Genomic DNA, 19,021 nt, shown 5'->3' on the forward strand with positions numbered 1-19,021 from the left:
TTGCTGTCAGCCTACATTCCCCATGGGGCTGATTGTAAAGGTTTCTATTTTAGTTCACAAGGCTTTGAGCAGTCACACACCTTCATATTTCACTGAGCCAATTACCCCCGATGCCCTTGTTCACACTCATTCTTCAGAGACAGGATTGCTTCAGGTGCCAGGGATCCAATTATGATTGCATGGAGAAAGTGCATTCTGCCATTACACAGGCGGATGAAGTCCACGGGTTAGCAATTGTATCAGAGCTAGAATCTGCTTTAGTTTCTTCAGCTCACCTGGGGAAATCACAGTTTGTCGATATGGTGGCTTTTACATAGTACGTTTCATGGTGTTTCTGCTGATTGATTAATGGGTTTGTTGTTGAATTTTTTTTTTTGTTACATTAATATGAAGTGCTCAGAGATGTGTCTCCACCAAAGAAGCCCTGTAGAGTTAAATGAGACTTGTTCGCACTGTGTTGTAACAGGTCTTCAATATTTTAGCACTCTGGAGCTTTCAAAGGCCATAGTACTTTGAGGGGAGAAGTGTGGGAAAATCCAAGCTGAAGTGAGGCAGGAAGTTACAGTAACATTCTCTACCCTCTCTCTCCAGGATTCTGGTCTATCCTAGCGCTGGAAGTCTTCTGGGAGGACCTCCACACTATTCTATTAACTGGCCTATGAAATGGAGAACTCTCTCCTTTCCAGCCTCTTGCCCAGACATTTGAGTGGGCCCAAGAAGTGGGGATTCCTGGTATCTGGCATTCTCAACCACCTCCATTTGGATTGGCACTTGAGTGGAAGGTTGGAGACTCTGCCAACATGGTGCCCCAGGGCCAAATCACCTCTTTGGCAAGGAGCAGAAGACAGACAGAAGGGGTGTCATTGTTGTTCTCCATGGTGAGGACTACATTAACGAGGCCAACCAACAACTCTGACACCACCTATTATAAAGAATTCAGAGAAGACCCCACACCACAATTAACCCAAAAATATCATCAAATCCTACCTCAGACAACTCCAAGAGAAACTCTAACCTTACCTTCACAAACCCCAGAAACCTTGGATAGGCTTTAAAGATACACAAACAAAGGAACCCAAGCAGACCCATCATCTGTGGCCATGGCACGCTTACTAAAAGAATATTAGGACTTCTAGAAATCATCCTCAAACCACTCACCACACAAAGGAGCAGCTACCTCCAGGACACAACCAACTTCTCCAAAAACTCCACAATATTAACAGCCTCCCTCAGAACACAATCCTTGCCACCTCGCTGCACATGAATATCCCTCACAATGACGGCATCCCTGCCTACCTCAGATATCTTTGAGACAATGGACAACACTCAGAGATCCACCCCAAATACATTGCCACACTTATTCATTTCATCCTCATCCATAACAATTTTACACTCAAACACAAACACTTTGTCCAAACCATGGGGGCAGCCATGGGTATTAGGATGGTGCCACAACATGCCGACCTCTTCATGGGCCATCTTGAGGAAGTATTTCTGGACAAATACACCACAAAACCATTGGTATTTTCATTTTCTGGACAGATGACCTAAACTTCCTCAGATATCCTCCACAATTTCAGCAACCTCCACCCATCCAACAAACTTCCTCAAGAACATTTCTGCACCAGTGTGAGCTTCCTGGACACTACAATCAGCTTGAACAATGGAACCTAGGACAATATACAAGAAACTCACAAATCCCCACTCAGATCCCGTAAACCATCCCAAATACTTCAACATATCTGTTATCTACAGCCACACGCTCAGATACTACAAAATATGTTCTGAGGAGAAAGTCCAAGATATGCACCTTAACATACTTTAAACCGCTTTCACCAAACAAGGACACTACACCAGTAAAGTAGATCACATCATGGAACAGGCCACCCAAATACCCCAAGAGAACATGCTTCAATACAGGACACCCCTAGCTGTCGCTCGACAGCCTACCCTGGAACCCATATGTTGTATCATTAAACAATAGCAACCCATACTCAATGGAGACCACATTCCGAAAGAAATCTTTCCCAAACCCCCTCTACTGGTCTTCAAACAACCACCCAACCTTGCCAAGCTCATCATCAGAAGCAAGCTCCCCACAGATCAGGATCCACCAACTCAAAGTGGCAGCAGATCCTGCCATAACAAAATACAAAACCTGCAGACATATCTCCACTGCTATGATGATCAATTCACCCTCTCCCCTGCAACACACCTTTCAAGATCCATGGATCCTACACATGCCTATTACAACACATGGTGTACCACATCCAGTGCAGTAATACTCCAACAACTACTGTTGGACACTCAGACAACCACTATGCTCTTGAATGAGCTCACACACACAAAAGTGATAAAAGACAGACACCATCTCACTTGCAAGCGAACACTTTTCACTCATGACCACTTTATATCTGTTCTCTAAGGGCAGGTCTATGCTGCAATAAAACACTGGCAGCTGGCACCAGTCAGCTGATTTGGGCTTGCAGGGCTTGGGCTGTGAGGCTATAACATTTCAATGCCAACTTTCATACGGGGGTCTGGAGCCCAGGCTCTGAGACTTCTTGGGGTGGGGGAAGGTCCCAAAGCCCAGGCTCCAATCAAAGTGTCTATGCGGCAATTTTATAGCCCGTGAGCCCAAGTCCACTGACCCAGGCCAGACAGGTGTTTTATCACAGCATAAACATACCCTCAGTCCTCTACCTCAAAGGAACCCTGCACAAAACCATCAAAAGACAAGCCTGGAAGCTTAAACTTTACTAGACACTAAAAATCATAGTCCTAATAAAAGGCACTGGATTTATGGTTTATTACAACAATCTGTAACCCACTGACTCCCCCTTTTTGTCCTAGGACTGCAGAGGTGTTAATTGGCCATTTCACCTTGAATGGTCCTGTACAATGTGTTAACTACTTATGCTAAACAATCTGTTCCACTTTGCATTGAGCAGAGCTGCTCTGCATACCTTTCCCAGACCTAAAGAGCAGCTCTGCGTGGACAGGTCTGCACAACAAAGGTACATCGATGCAGCCGCACCGGCAGCCCTCCTGCAGGGGTGAAAGTAACTGAGGCCACTTACCAGTTCGGGGGCGGGGTGGCTCCGGTCCCCGGAAGGGGCGGGGCCTCGGGTGAAAGGGGTGGGGCTGGTGGGTCAGCGTTCCCCAGCCAGCCCTTCCAGTCCGGCTAGCCCATGCCGTCCAGGGCTCCCGTGTTAATTTAAAGGGCCCGGGTCTCCGGACGCCGCTGCTGCCATAGTGGCAGCAGTGTCCGGAGCCCCAGGCCCTTTTAAATTCCTGGCCCCAGGGCAGCTGCTCCCTTTGCCCCCCCTCCCCCGCCCGTCAGCAGCCGGGGGGGGGGGCAAAAGAGGCAGGAACGTTAAAGCGATGCAGGGTTCTTTGCCACAGCAGGGCTTTAATGTTGCTGCCCCTTCCCACCCCCCCGTCAGTGGCCCTGCCGGTATGGACCCTATCAGCAGGGCTCCCGACGGGGGGGGGGGGAGGCCAAAGGGGCAGGGACATTAAAGCGCTGCCACGGCAACGCTTTAATGTGGGCTGGGTATGGGCTGGTACCGGCCCGTACCAGCTCACTTTCACCCCTGCTCTCCCGTCAGTTTAATAACTCCACCTCCGTGAGAGGCAGTAGCTATGTCCGTGGGAGAAGCTGTCCTGCGGACATAGTGCTGTCTACACAGGGGGTTAAGATCGGTATAACTACATCGCGCCGCGGTATGGATTTTTCACACCCCTCAGTGATGTAGTTCTACTGAAGTATGTAGTGTTGACCAAGCCTACAGCTGGAAAGCTTGTCTCTTTCTTCAGCAGAAGTTGGTCCAGTAAAAGATATCACCTCCCCTACCATGTCTCTTTAATAATTCACTTCGATGAAATATTCACCTTCGTTTTACTTCCTGAAGGGCTGTAGCGTATGGTGGCCACTGCTAAACAGCTGCCCCTTCCACCCCAGAGAACTGTAGGGCAGTGCTGAAGAAGTTAAACCCTCTGCATAGTCTGTAAAGTGCTGGGGGTGCAAAAGCAATGTCAGTCACTGATCAGTATCATCTTTTGACTATCTCCACTACATGCTGCACCAGCCGTAAGTGGCGTATTTCCAGTGATTTGGATTCCACTGCTTATTTCTAAAGCTGGCTCCAATCTCTGGTTGATCTTACCATTAAAAAGGGCTTTTCTGTTACTTAAATTGAATTTTTCCTCTTCCAGTTTAGGTCCTTATCTCTAGCCTTATCAGTTGCTAATTAAGGAGAACAATTTCTCCATCTCCTCTCTGTATCATCCCTTTATATACATATATCTCAGGATTGTGTCCTCCTCCTCCTCTTCCTCCCTTCCCCCCATCTCCATGTTTCCAGGCTGCATGTATTTAATTCTCTTGAATCTCCCTTCTAGCAGCTCTTTATTGTTTCCATTTTTGCTCTATTCCATCTGTAGTACAGGGCCCCAAACTGTATGCAGTTCAGCAATGATCTATTGAATGCTGTGTAACGGGGGAAGTTATCTCCTGAGTCTTACATGCAATATCACTAGTTGTATATCCCATGACTGCATTTGCCTTTTTACCCACATCGTTGCGTTGAATACTCCAAGCTATTCCATCCACAGCTTTTTCAGCATTGCTATCAGCTGTGACTGGTTGCCCATTTTGTACTTGCATTCTTTTTTTCAGATTAACTTACAGAGGTGAGAGGATGCATCTCTCTGTGATTAAGGGACCATTCTCAGGAGCTATGGGTTTAATTCCTGGGACTACCACATTGACAGTTTGTACAGTGAGGTGCTAAGATACCATAGCTGTGAATGCCATAGAAAAGCTTTCCGGGGCTTATTTATAGAACTGTCAGATAGGATGGAGCATCTGAGGTCAGGAGCACGTGACATTTAATGCCTCCAGGTGCAGACATGATAAATCCTGTATTCTCTTAGACCCTGTGACTCTCTCTTCTCCTGGTAGTTTATAAACTCTGCATATTCCCCAGCTCTGGCATTACCGAGTGCCGTAAATACGTAGACAATTATTACCTACCATAAATATTCATGCTAATATTACCAAACATGTGCTACAGGATTTTGGTTTTTTTTTTAAAGAATGGATTTTAAATTTCCTTACCTCTCGTGTGTATTTGATCCAAATCACTGGAGAAGGCTAACAGAGGAGAGTCTGGCATTTTGATATGTTAGCTGAGTGATGTGGTAGTTCATATGCCAATCAGCTTAAACATGGGTACAGATGAAGAAACTGGCTAGGAAGAGGAATATTTACAAGAGCCCTATCTCCAGCTTTGGCATTAGAAAAACTAATCCTGCTACATTAAACAGCAATGGTAATAGTCTAACAGTTTCAGCTTCTGTTACACATAGGAACGTTCTCTTGCCAAAAATATATAACATGTTTTTAAAATGTAGAACACCTCGGTTAGCATGAGCAGCAGGAGATGTGGTTCCAGAACAGGATGTGGGATTGTAAGAAGAGAAATCATTCTGGAAGGGAGCAGGCTAGACAAGTAACACCATACTTAGCATGCAACTTGCACTAAATCCAGGCTCTCTCTGCAGGGCATTAGAGCATCAATACCATTATCACCATGGACAGCTTATTGCTATTAATTATGTTAGCAAAATAAAGGATCATTTCTAGCTGGTCTGGATGAACAATGCTAAGCCATGCTGGAAAAGCTGGATAAACCTCTTTAGAGAGAATTTGGCAGGGGACAGATAAGAGTTTAGCCGTTGCAGAAGTCAGACGATTTTAGGAGGAAAGAAAATGGTCCACAGCAACTGACTTTTTAGGCATCAGAACACGACTTTTGTATCTTCCTTGTACTAAGGGCCAGATGATATCGTAGGATGAGGTGCACTGCACGCACTTAAGGGCTCTGGAAACCCGCTTGTGCCCTTGTTAGCTGTGCTCTATATTAACCACTGTACTGCGGCCTTGATGCTTCTTAAAATCAGCCTAATGGTTTGTACGTTTTGTTGGGTTATGGTGTTTGGTCTCTGTTCTGACTAGCAAAGAGCAATGGTTTGGGGCTTGTCTGCACTTACAGTGCTGCATTGGCGCAGTGGCGCTGCTGTAGTGCTCAGTGAAGATGCTACCTACGCCGATGGGAGAGCTTCTCCTACTGCAACAGGTACTCCATCTCTACTAGAGGCAGTAGCTATGGCAACAGGAGAAGGCCTCCCATGGACAAAGCGCTGTCTGCACTGGGGGTTAGGTCAGTATAACTACATCACACAGGGGTGTGGAAAATCCGCACCCCAAGCAACCTAGCTATACTGACATAAGTTGGTAGTGTAGACCAAGCCTTAGCTCCAGTCCACATGGTGGGCCTCGCACTGTACACATTGAATTAGGTGGCAGATCTCTCAGTGGGAGCAGGACTGGGCCTGGTTGGAGGATCCCCCTTTCTTGGCAAGAGTGAGGACATGTCACCTTGCTACATGGTACCTTCCACACTGAGGCCCTGTCAAGCTGTTCCAGGAGAGGCAGTCAAGGAAAAGTGTACAGGAGAGACTGGATGTTTATCCTAGAGATGGGGGCCAAACACACATTCTGGACCTGAACATTTCCAAGCTCTAGGAAGGTCAGATCCAGATCCTCAGGCGAAGTTTTCAGCTTACACCCATTTTCATTTAATTTTCCAGAATATTAGGTAGATCACTGCAGCATCAAATCATTGACATCCTGGCTACTGTGACAATGGGTACAGCCTGTGGAGCCCCAGGGAGATAAGATAGAAATGGTCCCCTCTTACAAATGGGCTGCTCAGTCTTTTGTATGGGCCTTAAACTTGCAGCAAGAGCAGATTTTCTACTCCCCAGTCAGAGTTTCGCCTTTTGGAGAGCCTTTCACCTAGTGTCTGTGTGGGCAGCGCTGGCTCCGGTTTCCAGTATAACCAGAGCTGCTCTGAACGTTGGGAAAATGTAATTGAGGTTATTTTTGAATAAAGTATTGAACAGAAAGAGAGGTGGCAACGTTCCAGTTTCAAAAATAACCGTTTCCAATAGAGCAGGGAGAGGCATTCAAAGAGTCTTTTGAAAAACCTATTAAGGCTCCCATCAAAACAAGGAGCTTTTCATGATGACAGGGACCTAGCAGCCTCTTTAAGCTCATTCACGGTAGTAGGAGAGTCAAGTATTTCCCTCCTCATTTACTTCATTCAGATTCAGCCCTTCCAGAAAATCATTAAATATTCCACCAGCCTCACAGGTTCAGAAGAATGCAGCAATTTTTGAAGTTTAACAAAGTCCCCACTGATGAGCCTCAAATCCGCTGTACATTCTATTCAGCCATTTGCAGCTCAGAAACTACACTGTAGATCCTCGCTTGAATGTTGAGAGCAGCTCAGCCCTGTGGCCCTCATTCACACATTCCAGATCTTTAATGTCTAGAACCCCGTTGAGCCTTCTCAGTGGTTAAAAGGTCCATGCTTTTGCCTTTCTGCCTGGAGTCTTTAAACACCTCTGGGCCTTTTGTAACAGCAGCTTCTTCTCCCGATCTTTAATTGCAATTTCTGCACGAGTTACAGCTTCCCTGGTATATTTCCTCTCACCACTCTGCCTTGGAGGGAAGATTTCATAATATACCACCGCACAGATTGAGAAACCTCAGGCAGGAGAGTCACATCCAGAAAATTTGAATCTTATTTCTGACAAAGGGAAAAAAGAAAAAGAGCTGGACCCTGTAATAACAGAGTTATTAAGAGACCAGACTCCAGGTACTAGAGGAAGCCAGATTAAAATCCCACCATTTTCCCTGCTGTAAGATTTTCTGATCTTCAATCTGGCCACCACTTCAAGCCTGTGTATGTGAGTGAGAATCCAGAGTTAAACACCACTCATTTTGCACATCTAGAGTGCAAATCTGAGGCTCTCAAAGCACTTTACAAACATTAGTTAAGTAATCCCCACAGTGCCTTCTGCAAGGTTGGTTTTTTTATCCTAATTTTACTGATAACCTCTGTCCATGTCAGCTTGCCTGAGAGCAGAGTTTTCAAAGGGGTGCATCTCTCTGGCACCAGAATACATGTTCCAACTTTCAGAACAGCTCAGCATGTTGGGTGACACACACTTTTGAATATCAGGCTGTCTGGGTCACAATGGAAGGGGTTGGATTTGGAATATTTCGGAAAGTCAGCCCCTTATTTAAGCATCTGAATGAGAGCTCAGCCCTTTTCAGAACGTGGCCCCAGCTGTGGGTAGCATGAACTTGGAAAAAAAAAAATCTAGCCTTAAGTATCTTACTCAAGATCACACAGCAAAGGTAGCTACCAGAGTATCCTGCCTGGACATACTACAGCTCTGTACCCAATGCAATTTGTGCACAGATGTTCGGGAGAAATCAGATTGATATACAGTGTTTTCTATACTTACTGCAGCAAGGCAATCACATCTGCCCAGGGGAAAAGGAGTTAGGTTGTTGTTGTCAGATCCTGAAGAAAGGCTGGACCGACTCAATTAGAAGAGGTGCATATGTATTGATTAATGTCAAATAGAAATGGTCGGTCTCTCAACTATGTGATGCAATGGTAGATTTTCACCACCTCTGGGTTAGTCTTAATTTCAAACAAGCATGATCCTCGTTGTTCCAAACGTACAGTACAACCTGGTAATATAGCATAGCTTGTATTTCCTGGCAGATCTACAGCTCCTACTTGATAAGTTAGTAATTCATAAATTCAGCTTGCTCATTTTATTTTCTTAGCACTTGCAGTTTCCATCCTACTTGCCCCAAAAAATATTTTCTTGTTCATGTTTCAAGCAAACCTCTCCCTCTGCAGCTGGCTGCCCTATGGATTTTGATGGCCTTTAAGCTGCACTGTTAAGGTGACAGGTTCTGCTCCAAAGTTCCCCTCCTGCATGCACAGCCCTCAGGTATGTGGCATTCCTTTATGTGATTTGTTGGCTGCTCTGTACTATTTAGGCATTGGACTGTGCTGAGGGCAGCAGAGATCCACCACCCCAGGAGTGCGCTGGCAAGGATAGTCCCTCAGGTGACACCATTGCTCCCTGGTGGAAACAGGAACGTGTACCATACACCATCTCTTTGGATGGGGCTGCCAGATCCATCCAACATGCTCAGCTCTGCAAGCCATTGCAAAAGAGAAGGTGAGGATGTGGCCCAGCCTATGCCTTGGGCCACCATGCTCCTTTAGGGAGAGCTAGTAGGAAGCACTTGGGCAGGGACTACAGTTATGCCTGTGCCTTGCACGGGGTGGTGTCCTTACAACTCCCTGACTCCATGTATCTTCCTGTACACGGGCTGAGCTCAAACTGGCCTAAGTAAGCAGGAGGTGGCTTCAGAGAATCATAGGACTGGAAGGGACTGCAAGAGGTCATCTAGTCCAGTCCACTGCACTCATGGCAGAGCTAATTATTATCCAGACCATCCCTGACAGGTGTTTGTCTAACCTGTTCTTAAAAATCTCCAGTGATGGAGATTCCACAACCTCCCTAGGCAATTTATTCCAGTGCTTAACCACCCTGACAGTTAGGAAGTTTTTCCTAATGTTCAACCTAAACCTCGCTTGCTGTAATTTATGCCCATTGCTTCTTGTCCTATCCTCAGAGGTTAGCAAAAACAATTTCCCCCCTCCTTCTTGTAACAACAATTTTCAAGTACATAAAAGGTTATGTCCCCTCTGTCTTCTCTTCTCCATACTAAACAAACCCAATGGTTTCAATCTTCCCTGACAGATCATGTTTTCTAGACCTTTAATCATTTTTGTTGCTCTCCTCTGGACTTTCTCCAATTTGCCCACATCTTTCCTGAAATGTGGCACCCAGAACTGGACACAATACTCCAGTTGAGACCATATCAGCACAGAGTAGAGCAGAAGAATTACCTCGTGTCTTGCTTACAGTACTTCTGCTAATACATTCCAGAATGACATTTGCTATTTTTGCCACAGCATTATACCGTTGACTCATATTTAGCTTGTGATCCACTATGACCCTCAGATCCCTTTCCGCAGTACTCCTTCCTAGGCAGTCATTTCCCATTTTGTGCATGGGCATTGATTGTTCCTTCCTAAATGCTGTACTTTGCATTTGTCCTTATTGAATTTCATCCTATTTACTTCAGACCATTTCTCCAATTTGTCCAGATCATTTTGAATTTTAATCCTATCCTCCAAAACACTTGCAACCTCTCCCATCTTGGTATTGTCTGTAAACTTCATCCTAGTGTCCTGCAGAAGAAATTCAGAGCATCCAGGGAAAGGAATAAGCTGTTGACTGAGCAGATAAGCTTTGCAAAGGAACAGATGCCTAACTAGAATTCTGGGTGCCCACCACTCCTGGAAGTCAGCCCATGCCCTTGGGTACTGAATTAGAGATAAGGATGGAAGTGCTGACCTAGCAGCCTAGAGATCCTGCTGTGAGCACGGACAACCAGAATTCACCAACTGTGTAAGGACTACATTGATCCACTGGTAACTTTCCCTGCAGAGCACACCCCGTGCCCTTTTCCAGTCAGTGCAAACTGGGATTCTTCCCTCCCCCATATCTGCAGTCTCCCCTATGACTCTGTAAATGCTTGCCTACTCACTGGCTGTGCAGGACAAGATTTAGGACATGGATGCCGCATTATATAACCAAAAGCATATTAAAATCCTCCATTGGCTGGTGGAAGAGTGTCGAACTGATTTCATGCAACAACTGGAAATTAAACGATTTCAAATCTAGAGTGTCTGTTGAGCTCTTGGGGGGGAAGCTGGTATGAAGCAAGGTCCAAATTTTCTTCTGATACATTGTGTGTCACTCTAGTGGGATTGTACAGGAAAATTTGGTCTTATATTTATGGTGTCAAAATATTTTTTTTATTGGAAAGATATTTTGCATCCTTTTCCTGGGAGGATTTGACTGAATTCCAGAGTTTAGTCATTTATTTTGTTTTGTTTTGAGTGCAAGATTTTCTTTACCCATGAGATACAAGATTCCATTTTACTATATTTAATTCTTTATTTAATTTAATAATATGGAGAAGATTGTGGCAAGACTGATGAAAAAGTGGAGGGGGGGGCAGAAAGGAGAAGAGGGAAATATTTCCCCTGTCACACAATTAACCCAGCCTGAAATATGCAAATGTGGGGAGGGGAAATCTTCCAAGTACTTTTAAAAATGGATTCCAGTCCCTAAAATGCCTGTGTATTCTGCATTGGCTGAGCATGCTCTGTGGGACATCATCTCCTCAACTGTATCCAGAAGCTAGAGCAGCTTTGACTGCCTGATACCCTGTGATGTGCCAACTGTCAGTGGAATGACAGCGCTTTAATCTTTCCTGCTCTAAATGGCTGCTCTTTTTCCTGTTCAGTGTGTCTGCATCACCAATTTTCAGAGCTCTGAGCTCAGTGATTGATGAGCATTTTCATACCGTACAGACACATTTCTCAGACCAGCTTAGCCCTCCATCATTAACGAGCAGGATTTAAAACTCAAAGCTCTGAGCAGAATCTTCTTGTTTCTGCCTGTGCATACAGAGCTACCTGCCAATGTCACCTGCTTCCACTAGGAGCCACTTGCTTCCTTTCCCTTGGCAAGAAGCCCTCAAGGTGGGTTGCTTCCATTCCTCTGAGAGTTACCTGCCAGTTGTTCCTGCTTCACCTTCCTTGGAGGGCTACCATCCAGATGTGTTGTCCTCTCTTCCTCTCAGGAAGGCCTTCCCCTTCCCAACAGTTGCCGGCTATGAGTGAATTAACACTGAAGGGAGACTGGCTCCCTAGTTAGACTAGAGAGAGCCAGAAAGCAGAGAACAGGGCATGTAACAATCTACTTTAGTCTGCTAAAGCCACATAGGTACCTGGGAAGTCCCATGGAACCCAATACCCTGGGAATAGGATCCAAGCAGCTGTGGTTATTCTGCCCCTACTAGTGAATCTTGCTTCCCTTCTCTAAAGGCAAATTGCAGAATGCTTGCCTTCCATAAAGGCTACCTACCAACAATGCTTTCCCTGGAGGCTACCCACCAAATAGGGCTTCTTTGTCCCTTTAAGCTATCCGTCAAGGACACCAGCCAGCCTTCCCTAAGGACTAATTGTACAGGGTGCCAGCTTCCCCTAAGGTTAAACTCCAAGGTCTTCTGCTTCTTACATGGTCCCTGCCAAGGATTCCTGCTTTTTGAGGGTACAAAGGTGGCAGCATGCTTTCCTCAAGGACTCATGGGTGTGCTGGCTAGAACACACTGCAGTACAAGTCACCTATATCTGTTCCTATGCAAAAGGAAGAGCTTCTGAGCTAGCCGCTTGGGCATGGTGCTACCATTTTGCATTGCACTGCCAAGGCCATTTAACCAGCCCAGGAAGATCAGCAACAGTGTTTTTTTCAGCAACACAGAGCCAACAGGGAAGTATACATCCCACACACACCCCCAGCAAATATTGGGGCCTCCCACCCTTGCCCCTATGCCATACCAATCCTGGACTACATACATTTCATAGCAGCCTGAAGGCTGCTCTAACACTGCACAAGGGGAAGAGCATGTGCCCAGCAGCACATGGATCACAGCTGTTCCAAGGAAGGTTTTAAACCAGCTTTGTCCCCACCACAAAAGAGAACTAGATAAATTCATGGAGGTTAAGTCCATTAATGGCTATTAGCCAGGATGGGTAAAGAATGGGGTCCCTAGCCTCTGTGTATCAGAGGTTGGAGATGGATGGCAGGAGAGAGATCACTAGATCATTACCCGATAGGTTCACTCCCTCTGGGGCACCTGGCATTGGCCACTGTTGGCAGACAGGATACTGGGCTGGATGGACCTTTGGTCTGACCCAGTATGGCCATTCTTATGTTCACACACAGATTTACATTCTCTATTTTGGCTATAACCAAGGCTCTGGCCCTCCCTGTATGAGACGGTTTACATGGGCATAGGGGATATTTATGAGTGTTGGTATATATCTGTAGATATCGGTTTGTATTTGTCTGCATTTGTGAGATATTGTATGTATCTACCCACAGTGCATGTGATCTTGTGTGTGATGATACTGTACATAGAAGGAAGGTGTGTGTGAAAGGATATATGCCTAAATTCAGTATGGCTGTATGATATACATATGCAAACATGGATTATGCATGAGGCAGACATTGCGTAAGCACATACCAGGTGTGTAAAATGATGCTAAGCCTGCACATCACGTGCTTAATTCTGTTCCTAATTACACGGTCTAGCTTCCATCAACTCATCATGGACATAACTGACTGCAAATTTCCGCCTGCTCTGTCTCTGTGGGCACAGCACAAGCAGGTCATATGCGTCCCTAGTGTATTTCTAGTGGAGTTACATGAGGAATGAATTTGGCCCATTGTGCCTGATGCAGATTACGTCTGTGTAGTAATAGGTCTGATCCTCTACACGAGTCCATCTGTTTCTCCACAGATAAATGCAATCTGTGATCGTTTCTATGTTTGCTGCTTTTTAAAAATCCAGAATGATAATAGAGCCCCACAACTGAAGAGAAAAGGTGAAAGTGTTTATTTAAAAGTTTGATCAGTCAGAGTAAAGTTAGAGGAAGCTTTGAGGATCCCAGGTGCAGCTTAACCTACAAATGAAAAATTAAGACGACAGGGAAGAGGAATATTAAATGAAATGAATTCTTCGGGGACTCAAAATTTAGCATATACACAAGCCAGAGATGCTGCAGAAGAGGAACAGGAGACTGGACTGGAGGACAAGGAGACGCTCAACAGCTCCCACAGTGAAAAAAGAAGAATCTAGGAAGTCTCTGGCTCCAAATAGGATGGGTAATAGCTTCACGTATTAGACAGCCTGGGCCAAATACGTCTCTAAGGTAACTGCAGTGAAATCCATCGGGTTAAAACCAGGGTGGATTTTGCCCTCTACTTCAGAGATAAGCAGCAAAATAAACTTCATCAACAAGCTCCCTGGCGCAGCTTCATAAATAGGGGAGGGGTGTGTGGGTTCTTCATAAGCATTCCCTCTTGCACAAACGCACCAATGCCCTCCTAGTTATCCCAGGTCTCTATCTTGCTTTCCTGCTCCTTTCTCACTGCCAGGGATGTACTAGTCCCCAAGAGAAGAGCTGCATTCAGGGATGCAGTGGGGCTCCTACACTGGTCTTTCACCTCTGGAGACCTGGCTTCAGATCAGGCTGCAGGTTTGGCGGTCTCAGCCTAGACTCAAGCGGTCATACCACAGCCCAAATCACATCACAGGCTGGTGTGATTATCAGGGGTGGTTCACTGCTTGGAGCCTTTTCCCATTAAAGTCAATGGCAAAACCAGACTCTTCTACAGCCAGGAAGATTTAGGTCAGGATTGTGTAGGGGCCTAAGAGTGAAACAGCAGGGTGTGGCAGAGATCAGAGCAGAGATGCATTCAGAGAGCAATGTGGGAAGGCTTGTCGGAGGCCCTCATTTCCAGGGGTTTCTTCACAAAGGGGAGTGGATGACTCAGGACTGATACTGAAAATGGAGCTATGCACCTTTAGCTCACCAAATCCATTCCAGCACAGAGAGTCATTTCTATCAGGTGGTCTCTGTCCAGTAGTTCATAAGAGTCTCCCTAACAAAAATCCATCACCACAGTTAGCAGCCTGGTTGCAACCTCACCAGACAGGCCAGCACTTATAGCAGTGATTGTAACAGGAACCTACCTGGTCTGGCTTCAGGGCTAGCTATTGCATCAGCTTCCCTCCATTGACTCTCCGTCCTTTTCAAGACTACCAGAGCGAGGGCTTCTACTTAGGAGCTTTAAAGAGTCTTCACCTGCCATCTTCCCAGGAAGCACTCTGAACACCAGCCTTCCTCACCAACTCCTGCAGGTAGCACTCCTCCAGCTTTTTAACACTAGAGCTAGGGAAAAACACCCTAAAGGGGCCCAGGCTTGCTCTTTATAACTCCCAGCAGGCCTGATTCTGAGTCACCTGCTCCCATCATGGGATCCCTGGACTCATTCCTGTCACCTGGGAACAAGTCTGGCATAGGTGCAGCTGAGTCCCAAACCCTCCCCCTCAAAGGGCCAGCTTCTTACTTTATGACAAAGATGGACACTGCACTACCCTCTTTCCTCCTGCTCAGGGAAGCTTGCACTGCAGATGCCAAAAGACATACTTGTCCTGGAGACAAACAGAAATCTCCTTTCACAAGCACTAACTTGGCTTCCAAATCAATAACAAATAAACTTTCTAAAAAGCAGGCTTAGTTGTAATGCTTTCTGGAGCATTGTTCTGTTTGAAACCATATTTCACGGTGTGTAGCCGCGACAGTGTTTTCTGAAGGAGGCCAAACGTGAGGGAACATTTCTCACTCCTTGAAAGCTAATGACTGATCCTCAGCACAGGTTTACAATTTAATTGAAAAATAGAGACAAAGAGAAGATATGATGATGAATAATGCCATTAATCATCAGGATTGCTGAAAGCAGTATCTAGGGCCTGTGCTAATGCTTGATGGTGTCATCCTGACCAGCCAATAACACAGATACTCGAGGACTGATAGGAAAAAGACATTGGGGGGGGGGGGAAAATATAGACAGGAGGCCAAATTGTGTTTTCATTGAGGTAAATCTGGAGTTCATGCATTGACATCAACAGAATTACTCCACTCTAGTGTAAGTGAGAACAGAATCTGACCCAGGGCCTTCTCTATAATGCACACTTGTCCCACCAGTCGATCCCTAAGCCCCTCTCCCACAAGCTACATAAAAGTGAATCTATCGGCCTTTACTTGCAGTGTATGATTGGGAGACATAATCACAATATTTTCTGTAGCATTAAAAGCTAATCAGGGGGGTGTTTTTCTTTTCTTCAGGTTCTGTTAGTGATTCAAGTGGTGGTGCTCTTTCCTCTAAAGATCTGACTCTGGTCCATTGAAGACAATGACAAAATTCACTGACTCAGCTCTGAACTAATGTCCCATCATGATAACGAGAGGGTTGTGTTGCTAGGGGAACATGCTTTTGGATAAAACCTATATCCAAGGTTACCCAAACACTTGTAATTGAGTGACACATTTTGCAAGAGTTAATCCAGGTGTCCTGACCACATTCCAATGTGAGCAACCACATTCTGCCAACCTGAATTCCTCCAGCAGTTTCAGCTAGCTACAGTATTCTCCTTCAGTTTTGTCCTAAATGTGTGTGTAGTATTGCTGTGCACTGTTAAACCGATACTATGTTCCACCCCAGAAGTGGCTGCATTTCACTGGTGAATAAAGTGATCCCTAAATCACCATGGGAGTCTTTGAGATGAAAGGTTTCAGAGTAACAGCCGTGTTAGTCTGTATTCGCAAAAAGAAAAGGAGTACTTGTGGCACCTTAGAGACTAACCAATTTATTTGAGCATGAGCTTTCGTGAGCTACAGCTCACTTCATCGGATGCATACTGTGGAAAGTGTAGAAGATCTTTTTATATACACACAAAGCATTTGTGTGTATATAAAAAGATCTTCTACACTTTCCACAGTATGCATTCGAATTTGTGTGTATATAAAAGGATCTTCTACACTTTCACAGTATGCATCTGATGAAGTGAGCTGTAGCTCAGGAAAGCTTATGCTCAAATAAATTGGTTAGTCTCTAAGGTGCCACACGTCCTCCTTTTCTTTTTGAGATGAAAGGCGCTATACAAGCCTATGTTATTAATAAATTGCTTTTATAAGATATTTGCTTTTAGTTTTTTCAACTATGCTCTCAGTTTCAAATGTAGAGCTAGAAAATTACTGAGGTTTCTCGAACTATTGGTGAGACCTTCCCAGCCAATCAGCATACAGAAGTGTGTTTTTGCTATAATCAATGCACAATAACCAACCGTATCCCTTTATGATACAAATGAAAGTGGAAAGCTGTAAGGATTCCTCCCACTAGAGAGAGCTCTGACAGCCAGTCACTGGACTGAAAGGGAGAAGTGATCCAGATGGAATCTCTGTCACACTAATGAAGCTGTCTCATAACTGTAATGGAGACCTCATGTATCTAATGTGACACTTAGCAAATCCGGGCATGAATAAATAACTGAAGTCCAATTGAATTAACCTCCAGCTGATCAGCACAACTAAACAAATTATCCTAAACTCGGAAGAAGATTAGAAGGACTGGAGCAGGCCACAATCATTTGGTGGGAGGCTTAATTCAATTTAGCAAGTTTAAATCTAATACCCCGTGCTCTTCTCTGATCTCAGGGTTTAGGTCAAACCTCTTCTAAAGTGCTCTTGTAGAACCTGGAAAGGCGGGTCACATCATATTAGTAAAAACAGCAGCAGTGCACCCCAGAGTCGCCCAGAGAAACAAAGGAACACACATAAGCATAGAATAGGGGTGAGGGGTCACTTTTTACAGGCACAGAAGAGAAAATAAAAACATGCTATAGATTTCCTGGTGGAGAATTCAAACCTAATTTCCAAGAAAATGTTTAACAAGATGGCATCACATCAACCTTCCTTTCTCCAGTGAGCACAGAGACACCCCCCAATGCATAAAAGGTCATGGTTACACTAAGACCTGGATACCTCAATATTGCTAACCTGGAATCCTGGCCCCATGGAGGTCAATGGCAGTTTTGCCATTGGCTTTCATGGAGCCAGCATTTTGCCACTACAACGTATCCTCCAGGTGGGTTCCCTGTACCCAGCTGGATCCTGTACATGCTACCAAGTCAAATCAATGCCAGGGCCCATCACCCCCACATTAGATGCCTGTGGGATTTACTGTGCCTTTTGGCCACTATCTTTGAGAAACTAAACACTGTTTGGGGCAGCCTTGGGCCTATGCAACCTGTGTGACCACATGAGGTGCCACATCACACACACACAACTCACTGGCCAGTGTCAGCCCAATTCCACATCCACAGTCCCATTTGACCCTGGCCTCAGTGGGCCCTGATAAGAGCTTGAATTCTACCAGCTCTCTTCTCCTGGACCGTGTTGGGGCTTCGGTCACCAGAGGCCTCAGTGACATAAAGGGCCTATTCCTCCACACTTGGACCTCCCACTGGCTCCAGGCGGTTGCCATCCTCTGTGTATGGTGTGTGCAGTGCTCCATTGCCCCAGGGAGACATGACCAGTTGGGCTGGGGGTATGGCAGGGCCCCACTCTCCATATGCCTGCTAGCCTCTGGCAGTAGTTGCCATGAAGCATGCCCTCCACTACTTTCCTCAGCAGGTGAAGGGAGTGCTATGAGGTATACTCACCATGTCTGCCCCACACCAATAGCCTCCGGCCAGCTTCACTTGGTTATCACAGCTCTGCTGCCCTCCAGCACTGCTCACAGGAGAAAGGCCATAGGTGGGCTCAAAATGAGAAAAATAAGGGGATCCTTGTTTGTTCAGCAATAATGATGGTCACAAGCTGTTATTTAAAAGGAAGAAGGCAGCCCTTAGGCTTTGTTTGCACTCCCAGATCAGAAAAATACCACACCCACAACACAAACCAACTGTTGGAGAATGAATCATCTTGGAAAAATCATTGGGCCCTCCTTGGCTCCTCCTCTGGCTGCTTTGCAGTGCTCAGGCAGCATGGGGTAGCCAGAAAGCTTCCTAACTGGGAAGTGGGGGATTCCCTTGGCCTAAGGGAATCTCTGAATACCAAGCTGATGAACAGAGCACTTGGGCACTCCTTGGCCAGCAGAATGGTATCACAGGAGTGTTCCGCCCATTAACTTATCTATGCCAGGGGCCCAAACCACCCACAAACAGCCTCAGGATCATGGGAGTAGAGTAATTCCTCTCCCCACTCTTCTGTTTTGCAGAGCAGGGCTCAGTCACAGCTGAGGTTCTGGCCCATAGTCTATATTCTACAGCACAGAAATACAAGACAGAAATCTAAACCACAGAAGTAATAACCTGTAAACTAATAAACAGTAAACTAATAAACCAATCAGACGCTTTGATAGCGAGGCTCCCTCAAGAGCGGGGATTATTAATGGTTGTCCTGAAACATCAGGTGCGTAGTTTTCTAGTGAAGGGGGAATAAACGTTAAGGCGCTCTGGAGCCTGGGTGTCTGCTCCATGAGGTTGCATACCACTTCATATAAACAGAGAGATGATCATCAAGGGCTT

The 19,021-nt window shown here is 45.6% G+C and overlaps 1 protein-coding gene across 1 annotated transcript in view; it reads right to left on the reverse strand.

The window, feature by feature from the left end:
- ELFN1 (extracellular leucine rich repeat and fibronectin type III domain containing 1) overlaps nucleotides 1–18,253 on the reverse strand; it is a 237,791-nt gene extending 219,538 nt beyond the window's left edge. Inside the window, exon 1 of the mRNA XM_073362006.1 lies at nucleotides 18,155–18,253. The gene's annotated coding sequence lies outside the window, so the exon portion shown is untranslated. The remainder of the gene's footprint in view (nucleotides 1–18,154) is intronic.
- Between the last annotated feature and the right edge of the window lie 768 nt (nucleotides 18,254–19,021).

The sequence above is a fragment of the Lepidochelys kempii genome, chromosome 10, assembly GCF_965140265.1.
Source record: "Lepidochelys kempii isolate rLepKem1 chromosome 10, rLepKem1.hap2, whole genome shotgun sequence".
In the NCBI taxonomy this organism is placed as follows: domain Eukaryota; kingdom Metazoa; phylum Chordata; order Testudines; family Cheloniidae; genus Lepidochelys; species Lepidochelys kempii.